Source organism: Dermochelys coriacea, chromosome 2 (genome assembly GCF_009764565.3).
Source record: "Dermochelys coriacea isolate rDerCor1 chromosome 2, rDerCor1.pri.v4, whole genome shotgun sequence".
Taxonomy (NCBI): domain Eukaryota; kingdom Metazoa; phylum Chordata; order Testudines; family Dermochelyidae; genus Dermochelys; species Dermochelys coriacea.
Genome location: NC_050069.1, coordinates 101,855,755 through 101,879,612, shown reverse-complemented (window position 1 = coordinate 101,879,612; position 23,858 = coordinate 101,855,755). Strand labels below are relative to the sequence as shown.

Sequence of the window (23,858 nt, the reverse complement as noted above, 5' to 3'; positions counted from 1 at the left end):
AACCCTATTTCAACATCGTGAAATTCACAAGTTGACATGGTGTTCTCCAAATGGCAAAGAACCAGATTGACCATATCATGATCAATGGCAAATGGCAACGCTCACCGACAGATGTGAAAGTGAGAAGGGGTGCAGATGTTGGCAGCAACCACCACCTGGTAACAGCCTCCATCTAATTAAAATTGAGAAGTGTGGGTCCACCAAACAAGGGACATCGACGTTATGACATTGACAAGCTAAAGTCTCCTGAAATACAGAAAGCTTTCGTTCTGCAGTTAAAGAACAAGTTTCAAGCACTTGCATACCTTGATGAAGACGGGGGGAATGCAGATGAGATCAACAAGAAGTGGGACAAAGTAACAGCAATTTATAAAAGCAGTGAACCCTGTTTAGGGTGCAGGCAGAAGAGAAGGAAGTGGTGGATTACATGCAGCACATGGAACATCATAGAAATCAGATGAGCCCTGAAGAAAAAGTTTTAGACACAAAATCCCAGAAGCTGAAGGACAAATACCACGAGCAGTATAGCAAGGCACACCGGGAGGTCAGACGCCTTGTGAGACCAGACAAATGGCATTATATTGATGATCTGGCAACACTAGCAGAGGATGCAGTTGCTTGTGAACAAGGAACCGTCTACAAAATGGCATGCCTTATCAGTGGTAAACAGCAGACGCCAACAAACACTCTCATCAGAAACCAAACAAGGACACCTACTAACAACCAAAAAAGAACAAGAAATGCGCTGGACAGAGCATTTCAAAGAATTGCTGAAGAGGGAGTCACCTAAAGAGGAATCAAACATCCAGGAGGCAGAAGATCTTGAGATCAACACAGCCAGCCCAACTATGGAAGAGATCATTCAAGCCATCAAATCCTTTAAAAAATGGGAAAGCTCCTGGCAACTTGAATGCAGAATTGTTCAAGGTAAATCCTAAGTTAGCAGCATCTATCCTGGCCCCTTTGTTTACATCAGTCTGGGAAAGGGAAAAAGTGCCAGATAAGTGGACTAATGGGGTTATAGTGAAGATACCAAAGAAAGGAACTCTCAGTGATTGTAATAACTGGAGTGGTTTCACACTTCTTTATCTGTGCCAAGCAAAAGTATTGTGTAAGATCATAGTCCTGTGTATATCAGAGGCAGTCAATAACGTTTTCAGAAAAGAGCAAGCTGGTTTTTCGGAAAGGGCGTGGATGTACAGACCAGGTCTTCACTCTATGAAACATAATAGAACAATGCTTAGAATGGCAATGGCAACTCCATATAAATTTCATAGACTTTGAGAAGACTTTTGATAGCATTCATGGGACCAGCTTATGGCACATTCTGCAGGTATATGGAATCCCTTTTCGTATAATCAACATCATGAAAAGCTTTTATTTCAATTTTACGTGCAGTGTTGCTCACAGTGAGTTCAGTTTTGAAGTCAAAACAGGAGTACATCGGGTGTTTCACATCTGCAATCCTCTTCAACATTGCCATCAATTGGGTAATGCAGCGTACAAAAGATCACATGTCAAGAGGTAATAAATGGACACCCTTCTCATCCCTTGACGATCTGGACTTCGCAGATTATCTTGTTCTTCTGTCATATACCCAACACCATATACAAGAAAAAAAACTTGACTCAGTACATTCAGCCAGCAAGTTGGACTGAAAATCAACCACAATAAGACAGATATCATGACCATTAATATTGCCTCATCATCACCAGTATGGATAGAGGATTATGTTCTTACCAATGTAGAAACATTCACATACTTGGGCAGCACCATTAGCCAGGGTGGTGGAACAAGCCAGGATATCCAGAACAAAATCAGTAAAGACCGAAACACCTTCAGAAGCTTAAATATAGTCTGGAAATCATCAGCATACAATACCAAAACCACCATTACTTTATAGTTCAGAATGCTGGGGAATGAGAAAGTATGACATGTCCAAACCGTCTTCATTCCATACAGCCTGCCTCAGAAAAATCCTCCGTATCTTTTGGCCCAGAATAATCTCAAACGAAGATCTATTGACACAGTGTAGCCAAGAGGATATGAGCACCGTCTTTGCCAGGAGGCAGGGGAGATGGATCAGTCATGTGCTTTGGATGGAAACTGATTCCATCACCAGAGTGGCAATAAGATGGACACTTGAAGGTAAGCGAAAACAACATGGCGAAGAGCTGTGGAAGCCAAGCTGAAAAACCTGGGACACAGCTGGGGAACTATTGAAAGACTTGCCAGAAACAGACAGGAGTGGAGGAGCTTCGTCACTGCCCTAAACGCCAGAGGTGTAATAGGAACATGATGGTGATGACAATGCTTAGGTGTTTTGATGATAGGCACTTAATAAACACAAATAGATACTTGTGGACCTGATGGAAAAAGAGAAATGATATGGCAATTTAAGATAGCCATTGTCATACCAAGAGAATGGGAGCCAAAGAAAAGAAAAACGTGCCATTTATGTTCTGAAGAACATAATAATTAAAAAAGGAGTCTCTGGAACTGGCCTAAGTAGTGGTTGCAAGAGGTTCCTTTCAACATGAAGTGTTTCTTCAATAAAAGTATTTCTGAAGTTTTTTTTTTAATGAAGTAAACTGAAACTCAGAATGCTACAGCATGGAGAATTGATTGTTGAAAAATCTATGGACATTCTTAGTGCTTCTCCCACCAGCAACAAATATGAAAAATAAGCTTACTCATATTTATTTATATTATTATTTAAGGTAGGCAGATGACGTAAAAAAAAGTCTGGCACAAGGACAAACCCATGTGTTGCCATCCACAAAGGGAGCTTTTACCCACTAAGAAGAAGAACGAGGAAAATAAAACCAAAACAAGGGTAGTAGGCCTAAAACCAGTGAAAATAGTGAATGAAAAAATTAGTCCTTTAGTATGTTCTGATAGGCCCAGAACTGCCCGTTAGTGGCACCACCTTGCTGCACATGCATTTCCTGCTCCAATTGGAGGAGGAGGTTGAAAGAAAGCCAGTCAGCTCAGATGGGTGGGGGAGCAGCAGACAGGCAAGGGGGATGGATCTGTCTGACAGCCTGAGTAAGCATACAGTGGGAGAGCTTACTGCAGGGAAATGGGTGACCTGCGAGCTGCAGCTGCTCCAAGCTCCCAGAGAAGGGACTAGCTTGTTCTTAAGGAATCCTTCACTCTATCTTTGCTTGGATCAGAACATAAGAATAACCATACTGGGTGAGACCAATGGTCCATCTAGCCCTGTATCCTGTCTTACAACAGTAGCCGATGCCAGGTGCTTCAAAGGGAATGAACAGAACAGAGCAATTATCAAGTAAACCATCCCGTCATCCAGTTTGAGTATCTGGCATTCAAAGGCTGAGAGACACCCAGAGCATGCAGGATTGCATCCCTGACCATCTTTGCTAATGGCCATTGATGGTCCTATTCTCCATGAACTTATAAAAATCTTTTTTGAACCCAGATACGGTTTTGGTCTTCAGAACATCCCCGGCAATGAGTTCCACAGGTTGACTGTGCATTGCGTGAAGATGTACATCCTTTTGTTTGTTTAAACCTGCTGCATATTAATTTCATTGAGCGAACCATGGTTCTTGTGTTATGTGAAGGCGTAAACAACACTACCTTGTTAACATTCTTCACACCAATCATGATTTTATAGACCTCAATCTTTCCTCATATGGAAGCTGTTCCATACCTTTAATTGTTGTTCTGGCTCTTCTCTGTACCTTTCTCATTTCTAATTTTTTTTTTTTTTGGAAATGTGGTGACCATGTCCTGGACTGGGAAAGTAGGTGGTACAGAATAGCCAGAGAGACACCCTTGGAGCATTCCTAGATACTTTATATTGGTGCCACTTGGAGCCCTGGTGTGTAGTCCTGCAGAGAGGGTGGGCCTAGGCTCCCCTATCAGCCAGTTGTGAGATCTGCCTCTTCCCTTCAGATAAGGCCAGATGAAGATATTGTAAGCCCTGAAGTAAGAGTGTGGGACCTTTGAGTCAAACCCACCCCACCATGGAGAGAGGTTGGACTTCTATTCCTTGTTGAACACTTATTCTGGAAAAGTGTGGACTTCAGTGGTGACTTGGTGGAAGGGAGAGTCTGCCACCACACTGGAGCAATCAAGGGCAGCAGATGCTAGAGATGGGGGGAGAGTTGTGACCCAGGGACCTAACCACTAAGCAGTCTAACCAATTAGTCCAGCCCCATCACAGTGCCCTTAAGGCAAGATCCAATGCCACTGAAGTCAGTACTAGTCTTTTCATTGATTTTAATGGGAAATGGAGTGGGCCTCACAGAAACTGAGGAAGTGACACCAGTGAACATCATATGGGAGGACAATTTTACAACTGAGGAATCTCAACAAAGAAATATTTGCTCTTTTGGTCCTTATTGAACAGAGTAAGTGATAGCAAACAAATTCACACTGACCAGAACTTCCTAGCAGAGCTAGTACAGGATGAGAGGTTTTTTGGCCTAGGTTGTTATGCTGAACATTTTATACTAAATCAATAATCCTGAAATGGATAGCTTGGTGTATTGCTGAATGAATGTATATCCTTGAGGTCTGGCATAATCCACTCCCTTAATCCCATCCAAAGGTTATGTACATAAATTTATCTTTTAGCCATGTTATAAAGTTAATAGTTTAAAATACGTATTTGTTTAAACTACTTGGGCTAAGCTCATCAATCAAAGACAGGTTCAGTAAGGGCTACATTCAAAAATCTCAGAAAACTGAAGGTTGTATTAAGCATTCCATTTGAGTCCAATGTTTGTTAAAAAAAAAAGTTATTGATATTGCTAAGAAAAGGTGAATTATTTTCTCATGTATAGTAATCTTTTTTTTGAAAAGTAGTTTTTGAAGCAATATAAAAGGGATAATAGTCATATCGTGTACTGTGTTCTGTATCAAATATTTTGTGTTTGTTTTTTCATGGTCAATTTCTTTTTTAAAACTGATTACAATTTTGAAAAAAAGAATCATAACTGTGAAATCCAGTATGTTCTGTAATATGCGCTTATCAAACAAGCAAATACGGATAGTTGTAAAGGTTTACTAAGCCATATCCTTTTTCTTTAGACAGTAGCAAGTTCTTGAAGAAAAGCTGCATATAGTTTTGTTCCCTCAATGAAATTGTACCTAAAAGAAAACAGAGCCAACAGTATTATTTCACTGTACACAACATAGGAGTTCTTCAGATATACTGACATACTGTATCACATGGAAATAAATGATAAGAAACAAATTTTTAACCGTAAAGACAATCTTCATAAAAACTTACCAAGGGATGTGTGATAGATTTTTTCCATCACTTGAAATCTTTTAATCAAGGTAGAATGCTTTTCTAAAAATATGCTGAAGTTCAACAATGTGATTGGGATTGTTGCAGGAATTACTATGGCCTGTGTTATACAGGAGGTCAGATGAAAAGATCACTATCGTCCCTTCTGGCCTGAACATCTGTGAATCTCCATGCACACAATGTCATGACTCAAGATAAATATATTGACTGCCTTTAATTTTCATTGCTATTTAAGCTTGAATCATGTCACACGAAATAACTAAGGACTAAGAGAAAATTAAAGTGCCTAAATGACTTAGGAGCCTTGGCCCACATTTTTAAAGATATTTAGACGTTGCTCTGCTCAGTGTTGCAAGGCCAAAGTGACTTAGATGTCTAAGTCTTATTTTCAAAAATGACTTAGCAGCATAAATCTCATTGAAAGTCAATTTGAAAGTCAAGAAAATTGGAATTAGGCTCCTAAATCACTTAGGGCAAGATGTTTAAAGGTATTTGGGCATCTAAAGACACCTATCTGCATTTATAGGTACTGAAGTACCTTTTGAAAATTTTCCGTAAGAAATCGATCCAAAGCCCTCTGAAGTCAATGGAAAGTCTCCTATTGACTTCAGTAGCTTTGGCTCATGCCCTAAGGACCAATCCTGTGAAAATGTATACACATTTAACTGAAATCATTGGTATTACTCACGTGAATACAATTATTCAAGTAATTTGTTTGCAGAACTGAGCCCTAAATTATACCCTTGGTTATAGACATGGAACTCCTAGGGAAGGTAATGGGAGTCACACACACATACACTAATTTGAGGAAAGAATTTGGCCCTATGTTTTACCTCAGCCACTTGAACAGAAGCTGCATTGTGCTCAAATTCCAAATAAGATAAGTATTTCATTTTTATGTAACTATTGTTCAGCATCAAGAATAAAACTTGCAGAAGATTCCTTGAGTTAGATTTTTATTTAATTAAAGTGTGTTCCTCCTTTTTAGCTTCAAATCATTCACTATGTTTACCTTCCAGTAGCTGTATGTATGAAATAAGAGTTAATTATAGTTTCACTAAAACAAAACATTCATGGGCTATCTCCTCATGCATCTTTCATCAAATTGCTTCTCATTAGTTAATGCAAGACATCATACACAACCAAATGCACCAATACTGTGTCAAAAACTGTGCCAACTTCAGTTAATTTCGCTACTGTCAGTCATTAGAAATACAATACAAATGTTGAAGTGAATCAAAGACATAGAAAAGTAGGAAAGAAAGCATTTGGGTGATGGCACACACATTTTAACCAATTTGATTACTTAAAGGAGCTCTTCAACTTGGATTTTTTCAAATGACTAATTCCTAAAAATCCCAATATGTTGTAGTGCGTTATTTGAATACAGTTTTTTGAGAAGAGAAAATAGCAGCATTTGAGGTGAGGAGCCTGCATTTACACCACTTTTTCAAAATTACATCTTTCAAATTACATTTGAAAAAGTGATGTAAATTCAAGGTGTTGGTCTTTGTTATTTGTCACAGTATTGTATTTTTTTTCTGAAATTATATTAACACTTTAAAACTCCACATTTCTACTAAATTAACATGTTTATGATTTTTAAGAAAATGAGTAAAAAATACCTGCTGATCTTTTCATCTTGCCCATGCAGAGCATCGTCAGGTCCTCCTATTCCTAGTAACATTATACTCTTTCTAGTCACCTCCTGAAAATGTGTGGCAATTGGAATTGTTCCACCGGCACGGATCATGTCAGCCTCTTTTCCAAACACTAGGGAGTGAAGCTAACATAAGCTTTATAAAAAAATTAATCTAAATTTCTACAAGCTTAATGCGGTATCTTTCCTGCATTTATACTTAAATAACTAAAGACATTATTCTGATATAAACTTGTTTCCTACATTTCTTGTTGGAGGGGCTGGAGGGGGAGACTTATCAGGTCGTCTTAAGGATATTTCCTTTTTCCTCTAAAAGTTGTTATGATCTGGTGATGTTAAGCTTGGATTCAAAGTATTAGAATTCACCCATGCCCATACTTGTGTGTTCTGCCTGTGGGCTGTACTCACTGTCTAACTTAAAGAAAAGGAGTACTGGTGGCACCTTAGAGACTAACAAATTTATTTGAGCATAAACTTTCGTGAGCTACAGCTCACTTCATCGGATGCATTACTCAAATAAATTTATTAGTCTCTAAGGTGCCACAAGTACTCCTTTTCTTTTTGCGAATACAGACTAACACAGCTGCTACTCTGAAACCTATCTAACTTAAGTTCCTGTTCCTACATCTGACTTACAATGGAGCCTTGCAACCACTTGGAGTGCTGAAGCCAATGTTATTCTACCTGGGCACAGGGATCTGTCTCCTAACCATAAATAGTATTCATCTGAAGACAAGTTACAGCAGCAGCTGAAAAATGGTAAGAGCAATGAATGACACATCTGTGTGTGATATATGTGATCATCAGTGTAGTAAAATGTTAACAGTGTACATTAATATTGCTTGCAAGTCAGCCTCATATAAACAAACAATAAAAGCTGCTATGTATGAAAGTGCAATTCTATGCAAATATGTCAAAATTAGGAAGCATTATGTGGACAATAAGAATATGTGCAGACAGAATAAGGGGAATAACTTGGTTTCATTTATGTGGATAATACTTTCAAAAGGTGACATCGTTGTCTACCAAGTAATCCACATATTATAAAACAGCCAAACTTCTTTTAATTGCTTTCCTGACAGCCAAATACTGAGGTTCATTTGTGTCAGATAGCCAGGGCATTGATCCTATGTCACTGGTTACTTGAATGCTGTTAGGACTGTTCAGTTCAGTAAATTTCTTGTTTAAATAGTCAGTCACCTAAAGAAAATAATTGTAGTGACATTGAAATGTACTGAATTCAATAAATATCTCTGTGTGCATTTGTTTAAAATGCTGACTTGTCAGAGGCACAACTGCCATGTTCAACATGTTACAGAGACAAGGTGGGTGAGGTGATATCTTCTACTGGACCAACAACAGAAGTTGGTCCAATAAAAGATATTACCTCACCCACCTTGTCTCTCTGACACTCTGGGACCGACACGGCTACAATGACACTGCACATCCAAGATGTGAAATAAGAATCCAGCTCAAGACTCTCACTGTTTGGACGCATAATGAAAGTGAAATGTTGAAAGTGTGGGGAGAGAGTTCCAGCTATGCTGGTTTTTTGTTGATGTCAACCCTCTACTCCTATACTGGCTGATGCAGAGATTTTCATTTGTTGGTGCTGTCAACCAACCTATTCAGAAGTAAGTGGAGATTGATTAATCTTGGGACCAAACCATAATTTTGTCAGAATGTGATTTTTGTCACTTGTGTTTGATTTTGGAAAATGATGGATGTTTTTGGATTTGCATTCACAGGGATACAGAGTGACTGCATATTATTTATATCCAGATTCTGTTGTTGGGATAGGTACATTATAGATAGTGAAACTGTAGTATGACATTTTTAACATATTCTTTGTTTATCATATTTCTTCTTTGAGACATACATGCCCCTATATTAGTTTCTTATATAGCAGAAACTCTCATCCTCAGCTACAACCAAGCAGTACAAAGTGCAGCTCAGTAGGGGACAGAGCACCAAAAAATATAGCCAAACAACAACTTGCTGCTAAACGTCACAGGTGCAGAACTCATTCATTTTGAAGTGGGTAAATGCAATAAACAGGTATGGGAGGAATTAATAAAGGAGGGATCAACCATCCTACCTGTTTCTCTACCACAGAAGATTCCATGTTCGGCACCAGACGTACTGAAAACTTTCCAGTTACTTTTCCAGGGATTACAGTCTTAATTCCAGGTGCAGAAAAAGCTCCTTCAATTCCATGGATGGAAAGAGATGGATAGCGTGATCTTTGCATTAATAATTTTTCCTAAAGATGTAAAAAATGTGAATATATTAAAGCAGAAGAGGCATAAACAATAATCTGTAATTAGCTAGTACTTCATAACAACAGATTGCATACATGATTCTTAGACAAGCAGCCTCAGAATTATTATTTCCACATAAAGAACCCACTCTTTGTGTATGTAAGTGTGCTATATATAAATCTGCCTAGAGATTGATTGTGCCAAATCTTCCACGGCTTGTTTTTTCTTAAAGGTAACTCATTGCAGCAAAATGAAAGAAATCCATTTATTACATCATAGCATCTGTTACATATAAAGATATCTAGCTTTCAAGCATTTACAGTATTGCCACTATAGAAGTGCACAGAATTCATCTTTCTCAAGCCCACAAAGCAAGTCAGTGAAAGTAGACTATCTCAAATATAAATATTAGGTTTGTAGGTATCTTAGCTTCAGGATTTAAGGTGCTTTGTATGATATCAGATCAGTCATGAGCATTCAGAACAGACCGCACCACATGAAATACAGCTTTTAGTCTAATTTTGCATCTTCAGCATGCCCAATCAGTGTATTTTCCTTGTCATATGGGTCCACAACTTCCATAAGTGTTAATGGATATTACACGAGGCAACAGGAAGAAAAACATAAGTGACATTAAAAATAGAACAGTGACCAATATTTTAGTTAATAAATGTATTTTGTAAGGAGTCCAATCTTTAGGTGAGTTTTTTTGTTAGATGAGTCACATTCTTCAATTGAAGATTGATTTGGAGGGACAAGTCTAAATAACAGTGGAGGCACGGCTGAGCCACCGTGCTCGCTATTTACTCACCTGAAACTACGGAGTAAGTTCTCAGCACAGCTCAGCCATGCCTCCCCTGTGGCTACCTATATCTGTGCTGCTCCTGCTGTCCCTACCCTGGCCACCACCCTGTGCAACCCCAGGTACACGGCTATTTATACTCTGGCTAGCTTAGAGCTAGTGTGGGTTTATATGCACACAAGCAGGGAGGTCACTAAAAGTAGCTTTTAGTGTAGATGTAGCCACATCCTTTTAGTAATAGGTGAATCTAAGTTTAGTCCAAAGGTCATAACCTTTAAATAAAAGCATTAGTCTCCAAAGAGAGGAGACAAAAAAGGGCAGAGGGTTTAGGTGAATTTGGTAGAAAATGAATCAAGCAAGGAGATGCTCAGAATAGGAGATCATGTGCAGTACAAGGACATTGAGCCATTAAAGTAATAGGACTATTGCAGCAGAGATTGTGGAGAGGCCACTCATCTAAGAACTAACCATGCCGCAACCTGTTAGCTTTAAATGTGGAAGAATATTAGGTTTATTTGGATTGGTACGGACTTTCTTTTCATGTATCCAGCCACTGCTTTTTCAGTTGCAACCTACTTTGAGTCCCATTATTTATTCACCTCACATTATTTAGGTTTTTTTCTACCAATATTTTATAAAGTTATAAATGTCAGTATGTTGAAAAGTTAAGGAAGGATATTGTTGTAAGAAAATGGTGATGAGCAATGCTCATCCTGAGTAAAAGCTCCTAATTTTATCTATCTAATCTCAGTGGCTGACTACTGCAGGATGTTTTTAATGTGTCTATCATAACAGTATATAAGGTAACAGTATGTGACCCAGGTGTTCAAATTTACATATCTACATGTTTTTCACCTACATACGTAGATTGTCCCCACTGCCACTGTTAATTTATTTATTCCAAAACAGAAACACCCACCTGTAGTTATTAAATTTTAATTATAATACTAATTAACAATAAAATGTAAGTTTTCAAAGTTTGATGTACAGCAACTTGCATCTTTTTTTCCTTCATTGGGTTTCTAACAGCCTCATGGAGATTGACTGCCCTGATCCGTCTCCTCTTCTACTCCCTCTCCTGCATAAGTCTCTCTTCAGGAGGACTTTTCCTCTGGAAGTCTTCTTTATCTGAACCTTGTCAGCTCTGAGAGTTGCTTTCACACTTAGCTTGCGAGCTAGGCCTGTTGCTTTTGGGTGCAAGTTAAGATGGCCCAGTTTCTTTCTGGAATGAATTATTAACTGACAAAGATACTCTTCATTTGATTAAAATCTCAACCTTAAAACTGCATTAAAGTAGTCAAAACACCACATGCTGTAAGGAAATTCAAATGATTAACCATGTAGCAATCCCCACAGGACTTGGAGGGAGGAGCACAAGTTGCAGGAGGAAAAGTTTGGAGGAGACATCTAACAGTTGGTAAAGCAACCCACATCCTTTCATGTATTTATACCTGCTCCTGTATCTTTTACTTCATACATCTGATGAAGTGGGTTCTAGCCCACGAAAGCTTATGCCCAAATAAATTTGTTAGTCTCTAAGGTGCCACAAGGACTCCTCTTTTTTTTTTTGCTGATACAGACTAATACGGCTACCATTGAAACCTGTCACCAAGAAGTCTGTTTGTCTGCACACAGTTTAAATGCTAGTTGCCATTGCATCACCTGCATAAATAGTTGCTTCAATAAAGATCCAGTTTGGTTTAACAACACAGAATCCTTTCATGTTATTATCCAGTACATGGTACATGAAACAAACAGAATTGGGGTTGCAATGTTAACAAACACATTAAAGTAAATACAGGTTGCTGGTGTTACTTTAAAATAAATATGAGCCTAATTCTGCCACCCCTACTCACACAGAGTTGTTCCTTTTTTTGTGAGTTGCCCATTTAAATTTACTTGGTCCTATATAATTAAAGTAAAATACACCATTGGATCAAATGCTGCAGCACTTGCAATTATACATACTATGGATCCAAACCAGAAATCTTCTTTACTTAGTCCTTACTAAAAAAAAGTCTCATGGGAATTAATACGAGTTTTGCCTGAGTAACAATGTCAGTACCAGGCCCAGTACATGTAATTCATGTTTTTATATTCCTGTGCTTTTTATTAGTTGGTGTAAGTAAAATCAATACCTGCTGTTGCTGCTAGCAGGCTGGCTTACAGGACAACTGACACAGTTGCTGGTAAAAAGCACTTTATTTCCCTTCCCACAGCCATATATATACAGCACTTGTTTATTCCTTTTCTGTTGTTTATCACCCAATGTTCTCATCATTCTTATCTTTGAGTTCCATTATCTTATGGTAGTAAAGACTCTCAGGTGCTGCTTATATCATTAGTCCTTAGTTCAGCCAAAGTTTAGTCCTCAGTCCAGCCAAAATCTTCTGGCCTTGTCCTTTATCTCTTGTACTGTTATTTTCCATTACTTGGCACACATTTCTAAAATATCTGATACTCAGCATTTCCCACAACCTGCTATACTCTGAAATGGACCATGACAATCCTAGAACATGCCATTTATTCATAGATAATTAAATACTTACTTAACAGAAATATTAAGTCATTCATTGCTTCATGTAATATTCCTCCAAAGCCACCTGAGTGAAAGTCTCGTTTAGCACATTGCACCTGCAAAAATAGAATAGATGAACACACTTGATACTTCCTTTACAAACCATAGGGAAGGCAACAGGAAAAGTCTATGGTCATTTTCATTTCAGGATTTCTAAGTATATCATCACAATTTATATGCTTGCAATTTTGTGCTCTTTTCCTTCACGGTGGAAAAAAAACAAATGTGCTAATGCACCTTTCTTTAAATAATATTTATTTGACTTAATATTAAAGAATCTATTATCCATTTACTTCTTCTGATGCTGACAGACTAGTTTGACAATCTTGAGAGCCATATTTTTGAAAAACATGCTGGGTATTAAAAATGAGAACTGACATTTTCATATTTTCTACTATTCCAAATGTAATGTAGAGTAAATATATTTTCTGGACAATCAGGATGAAACTTTCAGCACAAAATGAAGTGCCCACTTCCATTTTTATTGTCCTGTGATTGGGGACGGGCTTACTATGAAATGGCACGATATCTCTGTTTTTTTTAATAAAACAATGTGGCGTTTACATAGCTAGGAAGCAGACATGATGAGAGATGCCTGCACAACAGTGGTGTCCTAGCTGCCTTTTTCAGAGATGGAGGCAGTGCAGAAGAAGATAAAACAGGAGCTATACTTCCAACTTCCTGCACTGCTGTTGAACCAACAGGCACCAGAATAAGAGTTTTAAATCATTTTAAGATAATAGATTATAGAGAATGAAGTAGTTTTTAGGGAAAATAAAAGATTTTGATTAAAATAATGTGGCCTCTTTTTTGTCATTCGTCATTATAAATTCACAACTTCTGCCTTTTTCCCTTTCCCTACTATCAGACTGTGACTTTTTGTTATAACTTATGAAGATAGACCACTAACCCTACCAATGGTAAATCTCTGCTTGCAACCTTAAATCCCATGTGTTTCATGATCCTAGATAAATTCCTTGGAGACTGGCGTGTACAGGAAATCCTTAATTCATTAGCTAATATTTTGTAAAGCCCTTTGAATATATAGAAGGACAAATTCTCCTCTTAGTTAATTTCAGTGAGATTGCACTGGCACAACTGAAAGGATAATTTGACCCATAATGTGCTTATATGTGAACTTACTATTGTTATTTCTATATACCAGTACTACAAAATGGTGATTCCTTTAGTTCAGCCTTAAAATTACTACCATATATAACAGAGATGAAATCATTGTATAATCCTGTATCTATCTTTAATCCTGTGAGTTTATATATTCAGTAGGGCTGTTAGTGTTTGGACCTGGATAAATATAAAGCCACTTGATAAGTACTCAGCTAATATTCAGTTAATGAAAGTATAAGATCATGCTCCTTTTTGCACTATACCTCAACAAAGAAGTGGCAGTTTCCTCTTGTCCCATATGTAATACCAGGTTTGTTGCTGAGCCATGCAGTGTCAGTGACCACAATGTAATCGATGTCAGAAAAAAATGTACTATTTCTCTGTTCAACTAGCATATTTAGCCCAATGGACCCTACTTCTTCCATACCTTCAAGCAGAATCTTTACATTAACAGGAAGTTCCTATAAGGAAATGTTTCAAAAAGATTTATAAGCAATTAGTTACATAGTTGAAAATAGCAAACTTATTGATAAAGGAATAAAAAGTCACATACATGTTTTTGAAGTGCTTCAATTGCATTCAGCACAGCCAGAACTTGTCCTTTGTCATCAGATGCATCTTGTCCATAGAGATTGCCTTGAAAACAAAATAGAATGAGATCATGATAACTAATAAAGTTAGTTCATTAGGCAAATGCAGACAGTGATGTTGCACAGGTGTAATAGAGGCATAGTTTATCTGTAGACATTTTATTACTCATCATTGTGCACTAAACAAATAAGAAAGAAACCCGCTAGACTTTCAGAGCTCAGGATGAATTTGCCAGGATTGCCTTTAGAAAATTATCTTTTTACTTGTAAACTGACCATATTTTTTGTGGAAATTACTGGGACACAATAAATATATAGCACAATAAATAATATATATATTTTATATATATAATAAATATATATAAAAATATAAAAATAAAATATATTTTACTGAATCAATGTTTAGAATAGAATTTACACTTTAAACTATTAATAAATATGAAATCTTTACAAACTCCATAGTATTTCCTCCTTCGATTTATGATATTGCATACAACTAAAATAGTTTTTTGACAGGTTGTGTATGTAACACAGAACTCTGCGTGGTCTGTAGAAAAACAATCAGTATTTGAATAACAAGGTCTCCTGTAGCCAGGACTAGCTATCGCTGTGATGTTCAAAATGTAGCTGGAGTACTCAACCTTTGCTATTCCAAATTCCAGTATTGGATTTGTACTGTAATAATTGTAAAGTCCATATTTACTTGTAGTAAATATTTATATTGGGCACTCTTCCTTTTGTATGCTCATTTCTAATTAAAATTGTTTGGTGGGTGATCATTGAATAGGAGAAATATTATAACAAGCTGAAAGGAAGGGGCTAAAGTGAGGTTCTCTTCAGCATTGCCTTCCAAAACTGGCAGAAAATAATAGTACAAAAGCAATATGATTTTGCAACCTTATTCTGATCAGACTGGGAATGCCCATAAATTCAGCACAGCCATCCATACAGAGTACTCAGCAGGAACATAAGCAGTCTGAATGGGGGAAAATAATAGCTGATCAAGGGAGCTAAATGTCTGAACCATGCCTCCTGCCCCAGAATTCTCCTGCTTTTCTAGCCATGGAGGAACAGCAGAGCATGGTTTCTGTGGGTTTGACAGGAACTGGTAGTGAGACACAAAAGTTGTACTCTATTTGGCCACCTCAGGTGAAATCCTGGCTGTACTGAAGTCTATAGCAAAACTTGTATGGCTTCAGTGGAGCGAGAATTTCACCTCTAATGTAGGCATGTGTTCAAGATACAATCTGAATTTGACACAAGATCTTCCGTGCACCTGTATTTTAAGGACAAGTACTTATTTTTGCATATAAGGAAAGAAAAGTTCAAAGGATTTTAGTGGAAAATCTATTCGCAGACAAGGAAGGCATTTCCCAGAAGGTTTTCTATTTTACCTGAAGAAAATTATTTGTTTCTATGTTATTTGAATGATCTTCCTCTTTTTCTTTCATGGTAGGGAAGCTGCTTTAGTATAAAGGGTCTCACTGTATAAATGATAAGCCAGTTGCTGAAAGCCTTCAAGCAGCTCAAGCACTTACTATTTTTCTCTGTCAATATGTAAGGCTCTGTTGACCATCCATCCTAAATTTTTCCCAGCTTCACATCTATATGCCCATAAAAACATACCATAGGCTTTTTTGGATCTTTTACATTTGCCAAAATAACTGGTGGCAAAGAGATTTTGTTTCCATTGGGTAGCTAATATAAATCAAAGAGCTTCATTATATATATACATTGATAGAGGCTTCCAACACAAGCATTTATAGATGATGAAGTCACTGGAGTTTGCACCAGGAATGATTTTGAGCCTACTTGTCTTGATTTTTGAATGTCTTCTGTTTAGTTCTGTCATTGTAAAAATAATTTGAGAATGACTGCTATATAGAAGCAGACTAGAAACTACATCTTAAGGCTACTATGCAAGGATATATAATTTTCTGGAGCAGTGAATGGTTATATATGCAGCAAAAGAGTAACAATGCTAGCTGTAGCACAAAATAAGAAATGGTCTTTGCGACATGCAAACCATTTTGTTGCAGGAGGTTGGTCCTGGTTCCAGTCACATAACATTAAAAACATCACTGGTGTGTGCACTGCCTCGGATTTAAGGGGATAAGGAAAAGTTCTGGAAGCTCTAGTGCTAGGAGGCAGATGCTTCCACCAACACCAGGTTCTACTTCTTCTAAGCCTTGGGAATGAGGAACAGAAATTATGTTTCCTGCTGTCTCCTGTCATCTCCCCTTCTGGGCCTCTGAAAAAGGAGAGGAAAGGATCTTCGTAGCTCACTGGTTCCCCTGCCTCGTAAACATGATTTTAAAGTTGATGATGGCCCTTTAAATTCTGGTCACTTAATCCACCAGGATTACACTATTGGTTCCTGTGTATATAAAATGAGGCTTTCTTTGTAGTCTGCATTTTACTTATTGATGCAAAAGCCAAAGAAAAACCATGCTTACAGTTACAGTGGTAACCCATTTTATAGATGTACTTCTTAATTTGTACAGTGCTTAGATAATTTGTTATAGCACTAGACAAAAGCTGGTAATAGATACTTAGATTTGCATCGTTAAAACACAGTGAAAATGTATTAGCTCGTGCATGCTCAGATCTACCGTCTCAACTGTTCCACCTAACTTTCTTATCCTCTCTTCTACCAAAAGCATCATGTTTGTAACCAGATGTCTCTTTGCAGGGTCATTGGAGTTACTTTCTATGGCCACCCAATCTTTGAGTCTCTGCGGGATAAGAAAATTGAAGGTGATGATCTACATGCAGTGTATCGCTCTAAACTGATGTCACGGCCCTCTGAAATGAAAGTTACCTGAAAACATCACTGTGACCTGGCCGACCAGGTGCCAGCCCATGTCAAGGCCCAGGGCTTTGCTGAACACTGACAAATGCATACCTGGAAACCAGTCTGTCTTACTGAGGTGTTAGTATGGTTAAAGTGTATGTGTATGTTTCCTGTTTTTACCTCATAAATAACTCTCAAATCTTTTCTTACTTAATAAATCTTTAGTTAGTTTATTACAGGACTGGCTACAGGCATTGTCATTGGTTTGAGAACTGAGTACAATTTACCTGGGGTAAGTGACTGGTCCTTTGGGATTGGGAGTAACCTGAATATTTTGCAATCTTTGGTGTAAAACGGCTGTCTATCACATAGTCCAGCTTGCCTGGGTGTCAACATAGACTGGAATGTCCAGGGGACTGTCTGTGACTCCATGATAAGACTGTTACAATGCTTTAGGAGTTCACATTTTTCACTGGATTGGTTGAAATCTAATTGGAGAGCGTACAACTAATTCAGGGTTTCTGCCCTGCTTTCTGCTTTCAGTCTGCCCTGTGGTTGGCACTCATGGTCGTGAGCCACTCCAGACAGCTTGACAATCACATTGATTGTTCTATCCTCAGTCACATAGCTTTTAAATATCAACTATGGCCTGAATCCTGCAGAGCTCTTCATGGATACAGGGTCCTCTCTCCTATGCAGAACATTCCTGCATTGGGACCTAAGTGGGTTAAACAAATTAAGAAAGCTAAGAAATTGAAATGTGGCTCTACTCTACAAATTGATTATGGATGAATGGCACCTTCTTACTTCAGAAAACTGCTCCTTGTGTGTCCTTAGGGTCTTCTTTGTTGTTGTTAGCAGCAATAATAAGTTTCTGTTGTTTTTCACTAATGATAGCTCTGCAGAGCCAATGCAGTTGAGAGAGAGCTGAATTCTACTGCTTCTTGTGCATCATCAGTAGAATTGTTTGTTTGTTAAATTCCAAACAGTTGCACCTATACAAATCAATTGAAGGAAATGGTTTTGCACAGGTGTTCTTGGGGACATATTTCCTAAACAGTGAGGTTGTATAGGGGTCAGTGATGGCCTAATTTTGTCATCAGAACCTTTATCACTGAAGATGATATGTTGAAGGAAAGAACTCAGCTTAAATCATAGATTCCAGGTCAAATTTGCATGGCTGACATTTATTAAAAATGTATTTAAAATATTTTTATTTGTAAACTGAACACATTTCATATGGAAATCAAGGAGGGCTCAATTCTGCCAAATGTATTCATGTTGGGTTGTAACTTCCTCCACCAGTTGTCCTGTTGAAATAAATGCAAATGTCTGTGTAGAAAGGTACTAACTCAATGTGAATTAAGGTTTTAAAAGTGGGCTCGAAGAAGCTACAACCGTGGAATCCTATAATGTCATATTTTAACATTTAGCCTGAAAATTTATGGAAGGTTCATTGAAATTTAGCTTTCTAATAAATTAAATATGAAAATGATTTATTAAATCATTACAGTGTCCCTTGTGTTATTTATTTTGATGTTTAATTCCTTTAAACTGTCCCCACATTTCCAGTTACTAATATGGTATGCTTTTTTTGTATTCACAGTGCATAGCTGCATAGTAGAAGTTGTCAGGGGAGATGTTGGAAGTTTTGGTAGCTAGGTAGGGAATAGATGAAGCTCTTTACTTGGATGTTTCTGTTAAAATAATGAGTAGCAGAATCGTTAATTTCAACACTTAAAATGTCATCTTTAGGTTTCTGGGTCAAAAAACTACTGGAAATGAACAGGTCAGTTCAAAGGTATTGTTTCAGGCTGGCTGCGAGTGAGGAAGACAACATTAAGTCATTTTACACAAAGCTCAGGTTTTCAAGGTTATTTTCTCAATCCTGAGCACTACAATATATAAATATATAAAGCTTATATTCCAGAACACAAACTTATAGTAACGGTTTGGCAAAAGGTACATTCTGTGATAAATTCTGAGATTATAGATGCACGGAATACTCCTAGGAAAAATCTTGCATATCTTACTTAGGTAAAAAACTGCAATGGTGAGGTTTTGGCCTTCTTTGATTCATTATTCTTATTTATTGTTAAAAAATAATTGCCCTGAACATAGTACTTTTAGAAAGCTAAAGTTTATTAGTGGAAAGAAACAGAAAACTGATATATGTCTGCTTACTCCTTTGTAAAACACTTTGAGATACATGGATGAAAAACTTTATACAAGAGCTAGGTGTTTATTATTCTTGCTACTACTCTCTTATGAAACTCATATTAAATATTATCCAAAAATAATTCATTGCATGTATATATCACTTTTCATCCAAAAAGAGCAAAGAATACTATGACCAGAAGTAAAATACCAAGTATGCTATGATGACTAATAGAACCATTTTAGGATTTTTTTTTTAATGTCTAACCTACTTTGAGAATTCATATGATTAGAAACTTACATCGCAAACATTCTTACTGTGCAGCAATGGGCCTTACCTGTACATATTAATTTTGATGTTCTTCGATATACTGAAATATTTGATCTGAAAGCACAGATACTGCTGTAGTAAGTGACATAAACAATATGGCAAACATTAGGACAGTCTGTAAAAGAAAATTGAAATGTTGTAAAAGAAGTTAATCCTTTGATTCTCAGACTTTATACAATGCTCAATCTGTGTGCTTCCAGGAAGATGTATTCCCATTGCAAAGAATGACCTGGGTAGTTTAGTTAATACCAGTGTTAGGTAGTGCTTAAACACGCAGGAAGACATTTATTTCATGTTATTCCAGTTCTAGCTCCATTCTTGGTCCCTAATTATCAGAGCTCACAGTGTGAAACAGGAGTACTGAAGACCTGGAGGTTCAGTCTCAGGAGGCAGTGAGGCTGAGTGGCCTACCCTGAAGGCAGAGTGGGACCCCTTGGAGGTCTGGCTACACTGAAGCTGTTTCTCCTGGATACTGTTCAAAAGCTAGGAGTACAGCATCAATCCTGTGGATCCATGACACAGTGATATCATCCATTTTAGGTATTGGGTGTATTTCTTAGATTGGTGGAACAAAATGGGGAAACTTTTAAAGTGACCACTGTAACATCACAGCTCCATTCACCTGATGGTAGCAGCTGACACGTTCTACAGAAAGAAGGAAAGATGTTTAGTAGAGGGAGGGAATGGCCAACATGACAACAATTAGTATCTCAGATTCCCACTCCACAACCTCAGATTCCGTATGCTTTTTTAAAAAAAAGTACATACTATTATTATAAGTCTGTATTATATATATAGTATTATAAGTCTGTATTCAGCCTCAGAGGATAAAATGTATTTATAGCACCTTTGCAGGGCTGCTGTTCTGGGGATGCTTTAGAGGAGCACTGAGAACATTCTGAAAGCTGGTGAATAAAAGTGCAGCTGGGTGCTTTACAAGCCAGGGAGCTATGAATGGGGAGTGGTATAAGAACTACTAAGGTAACCCTACCTCATTCAAGGATTTTCCCCATGCTCACGGAATCCCTATTCAACCAGACCTGCCATTTTTACAGCTCCCTTGCACTGGCAGACTGGTATAATGGAGCCAGAGTACAGGCAAGAATCTGCCCCATAAAATCTACATACATTAGAGCCAGATTCTTCAGCAAGTGGCACAAAAGAACCTTAATGTACCAGAGGCGGCCATCTGAGAATTCTCCCTGTGCCAGGGAAAACTCCACTTCCTTCTGTGCCTCCCATCTCCCACCCCCCCCCCTTAATAAAGGAAAAGAGGGAGGCAGGGAGCATATTGGGGGTGCACAACAGAGGCCATAGAACTTCCCTGAAATAATTCCTGTGTAACCTGGAGCATATGTTTTAGAAAAATATCCAATCTTGATTTTTAAAAGGATGGGGAAGGGCGGGAGGATGGAAGAAGCCAGCTCTAGCTATGCCCTATGCCCCAGTGAGGTGAGGTCCCTGAGGGAGCACAGGAACAACCCTGAGGGACCTTATGCCAGTTGCATAAATTAGGGCCACTCTTGTGCAGCCCTACCTTGCCCTGGTGCTGGGTGGCTGTGATGCAGGAAGGTACCATTAGCTCCCTTCCTTTCCATGCCACGTGAGCTCAATTACTGACTTAGGCTCTCACCCAGTATTATTTATCTCGTTAAGAAGCATTTCAGCTCAGCTCTAAGCATTTTGTTGCTGTTTTTAACTTTACAAAATGTGTAATTTGTGCCAGATCATTCATCCCACGCGTCAACTTTTATTTAATGCAAAATGAAAAGCATAGAGAAATATTGGACCCAAGCTATTGAGCTACCATCAGCACCTTGTAGTAAATGGAAAGGACTATTAGTTTGGCTCTTCTTTTCAAATGCTGTCTGCACACTTGGTGCTATTTACAAGATAAATAAGAGGTTGACTGTCATTTGGCTTCTTCACTTTGTACCAGATTATTTTACCACTTCTCATGTTGGAAGGGCATAACGAGTGCATTCAGTTCTGGGTCTGGTTCTGTTCAATATTGTTAATTATTTAGATAATGGCATAGAGAGAACACTTATAAAGTTTGCAGACGATACCAAGCTGGGAGGGATTGCAAGTGCTTTGGAGGATAGGATTAAACTTCAAAATGATCTGGATAAACTGGAGAAATGGTCTGAAGTAAATAGGATGAAATTCAATAAGGACAAATGCAAAGTACTCCATTTAAAAAGGAACAATCAGTTGCACACACACAAAATGGGAAATGACTGCCTAGGAAGGAGTATTGCAGAAAGGGATCTGGGGATCATAGTGGACCATAAGCTAAATATGAGTCAACAGTGTAACGCTGTTGCAAAAAAAGCAAACATCATACTGGATGTATTAGCAGGAGTGTGGTAAGCAAGACACGAGAAGTAATTCTTCTGCTCTACTCTGCGCTGATTAGGCCTCAAATGGAGTATTGTGTCCAGTTCTGGGCACCATCAAGAAAGATGTGGACAAATTGGAGAAAGTCCAGAGAAGAGCAATAAAAATGATTAAAGGTCTAGAAAACATGACCTATGAGGGAAGATTGAAAAAACTGGGTTTGTTTAGTCTGGAAAAGAGAAAACCAAGAGGGGACATGATAACTGTTTTCAAGTACACAAAAGGTTGTTACAAGGAGGAGGGAGAAGAATTGTTCTTCTTAACCTCTAAGAACAGAAGAAGAAACAAAATGGGCTTAAATTGCAGCAAGGGAGGTTTAGGTTGGACATTCGGAAAAACTTCCTAACTGTCATGATGGTTAAGCACAGGAATAAATTGCCCAGGGAGGTTGTTGAATCTCCATCATTTTTAAGAGCAGGTTAGAGAAACACCAGTAAGGGATGGTCTAGGTAACACTTCATCCTGCCTTGAGTGCAGAGGACTGGACTAGATGACCTCTCGAGGTCCCTTCCAGTCCTATGATTCTGTGACTCAATAAAACCAACAAGGAGTCCGCTGGCACCTTAAAGACAAACAGATTTATTTGAGCATAAGCTTTCGTGGGTAAAAATCCCACTTCTTCAGAAGTGGGATTTTTACCCACGAAAGCTTATGCTCAAATAAATCTGTTTGTCTTTAAGGAGCTGAAGAAGTGGGGTTTTTACCCACGAAAGCTTATGCTCAAATAAATCTGTTCGTCTTTAAGGTGCCACCAGACTCCTTGTTGTTTTTGTATGGATACGGATTAACACGGCTACCCCCTGATACTTGACACTATGGTTCAATAAGAGTTTTGACAGTGACTTGGCTGGGATCAGGATTTGGCTTTTAAAATAGTAAACAATCAAGACCTCTGAAAATTATCAAAAGGGGAAATCAGAAGATATTCTTTAAGGTTAATATGTGCTCAGCATGGTATGGATTAGACCTCTCATTTACTTTCATTTGTAATCATTGTAATCATTCATTTGAAATCAATGGATGAAAAGGGTGATGTAAGCACTAGTATTATATAAATTACTATTACTTATTAATTTTGCTTCAGTGGCTGCACTCACTCTTTTTTTTTCTTAGCAGAAATAAAGGGCTTTTCTTGTTGAAATTTTCATAACTGGTGCCAAATCTTGATGCCAGAAAATGACAAAATTTTCCATTGATTTTTTAGTGGGAACTAGACTGGGTCCTTGAAGAGCTGAAGTTTCTCTAAGTTCTTGATAAATTGCTTTTAACCTAGGAAGACTGGAATTCTTTTAATTCTCTATCAAATTATTTAAGTCAATTGAGCCTTTTAAAATTTGCTTTAATTCCTCCCTAAACTTCTTTGAAGTCATTTTGCTCTTTGCATACTCATTTCTTTCCTTTATTTTGCTCTGTTTTTAACAATAGCGCTTCTATGTTTGCCAAAACTGCAATGTTATCATACTCTTTACAAAGATTTGTATAAGCACACATACCCACACAGGACATTTGTAACGAAAAGCAAAATGCCTGACTCTTGCATACATCCTCTTTCTGTGCCGTGGGGCTCCCCAAACAGAATACCCTCCTGGAAGCTAAATATCTTGATTTTTCAAAAATGCTCAAACTCTCTTTAGGCTGTAGCATAATTGTCTTGCGCAACAGAACAAGAACAAGAAAGCATAAAAATTAACCAAGAAATGTTTTACCATGACTGTGAAATGGAGCAGCTTCCAAAATTGTCTCATTAGTGCATTGGTGGTAGAGATGGTTGTAACTGGGTAACAAAGTCTGACCTGTGTTGACTTCCTTTTATCTCAGGTTCCAGCAGACTCTTGTCCAATAACGCATTCCCACCCCCTTTCTCTCTTGATTA

At 37.9% G+C, this 23,858-nt stretch overlaps 1 pseudogene; it reads right to left on the bottom strand.

The window, feature by feature from the left end:
- Positions 1 to 5,060: 5,060 nt before the first annotated feature.
- Positions 5,061 to 23,730, bottom strand: LOC119850638 (annotated as a pseudogene).
- Between the last annotated feature and the right edge of the window lie 128 nt (positions 23,731 to 23,858).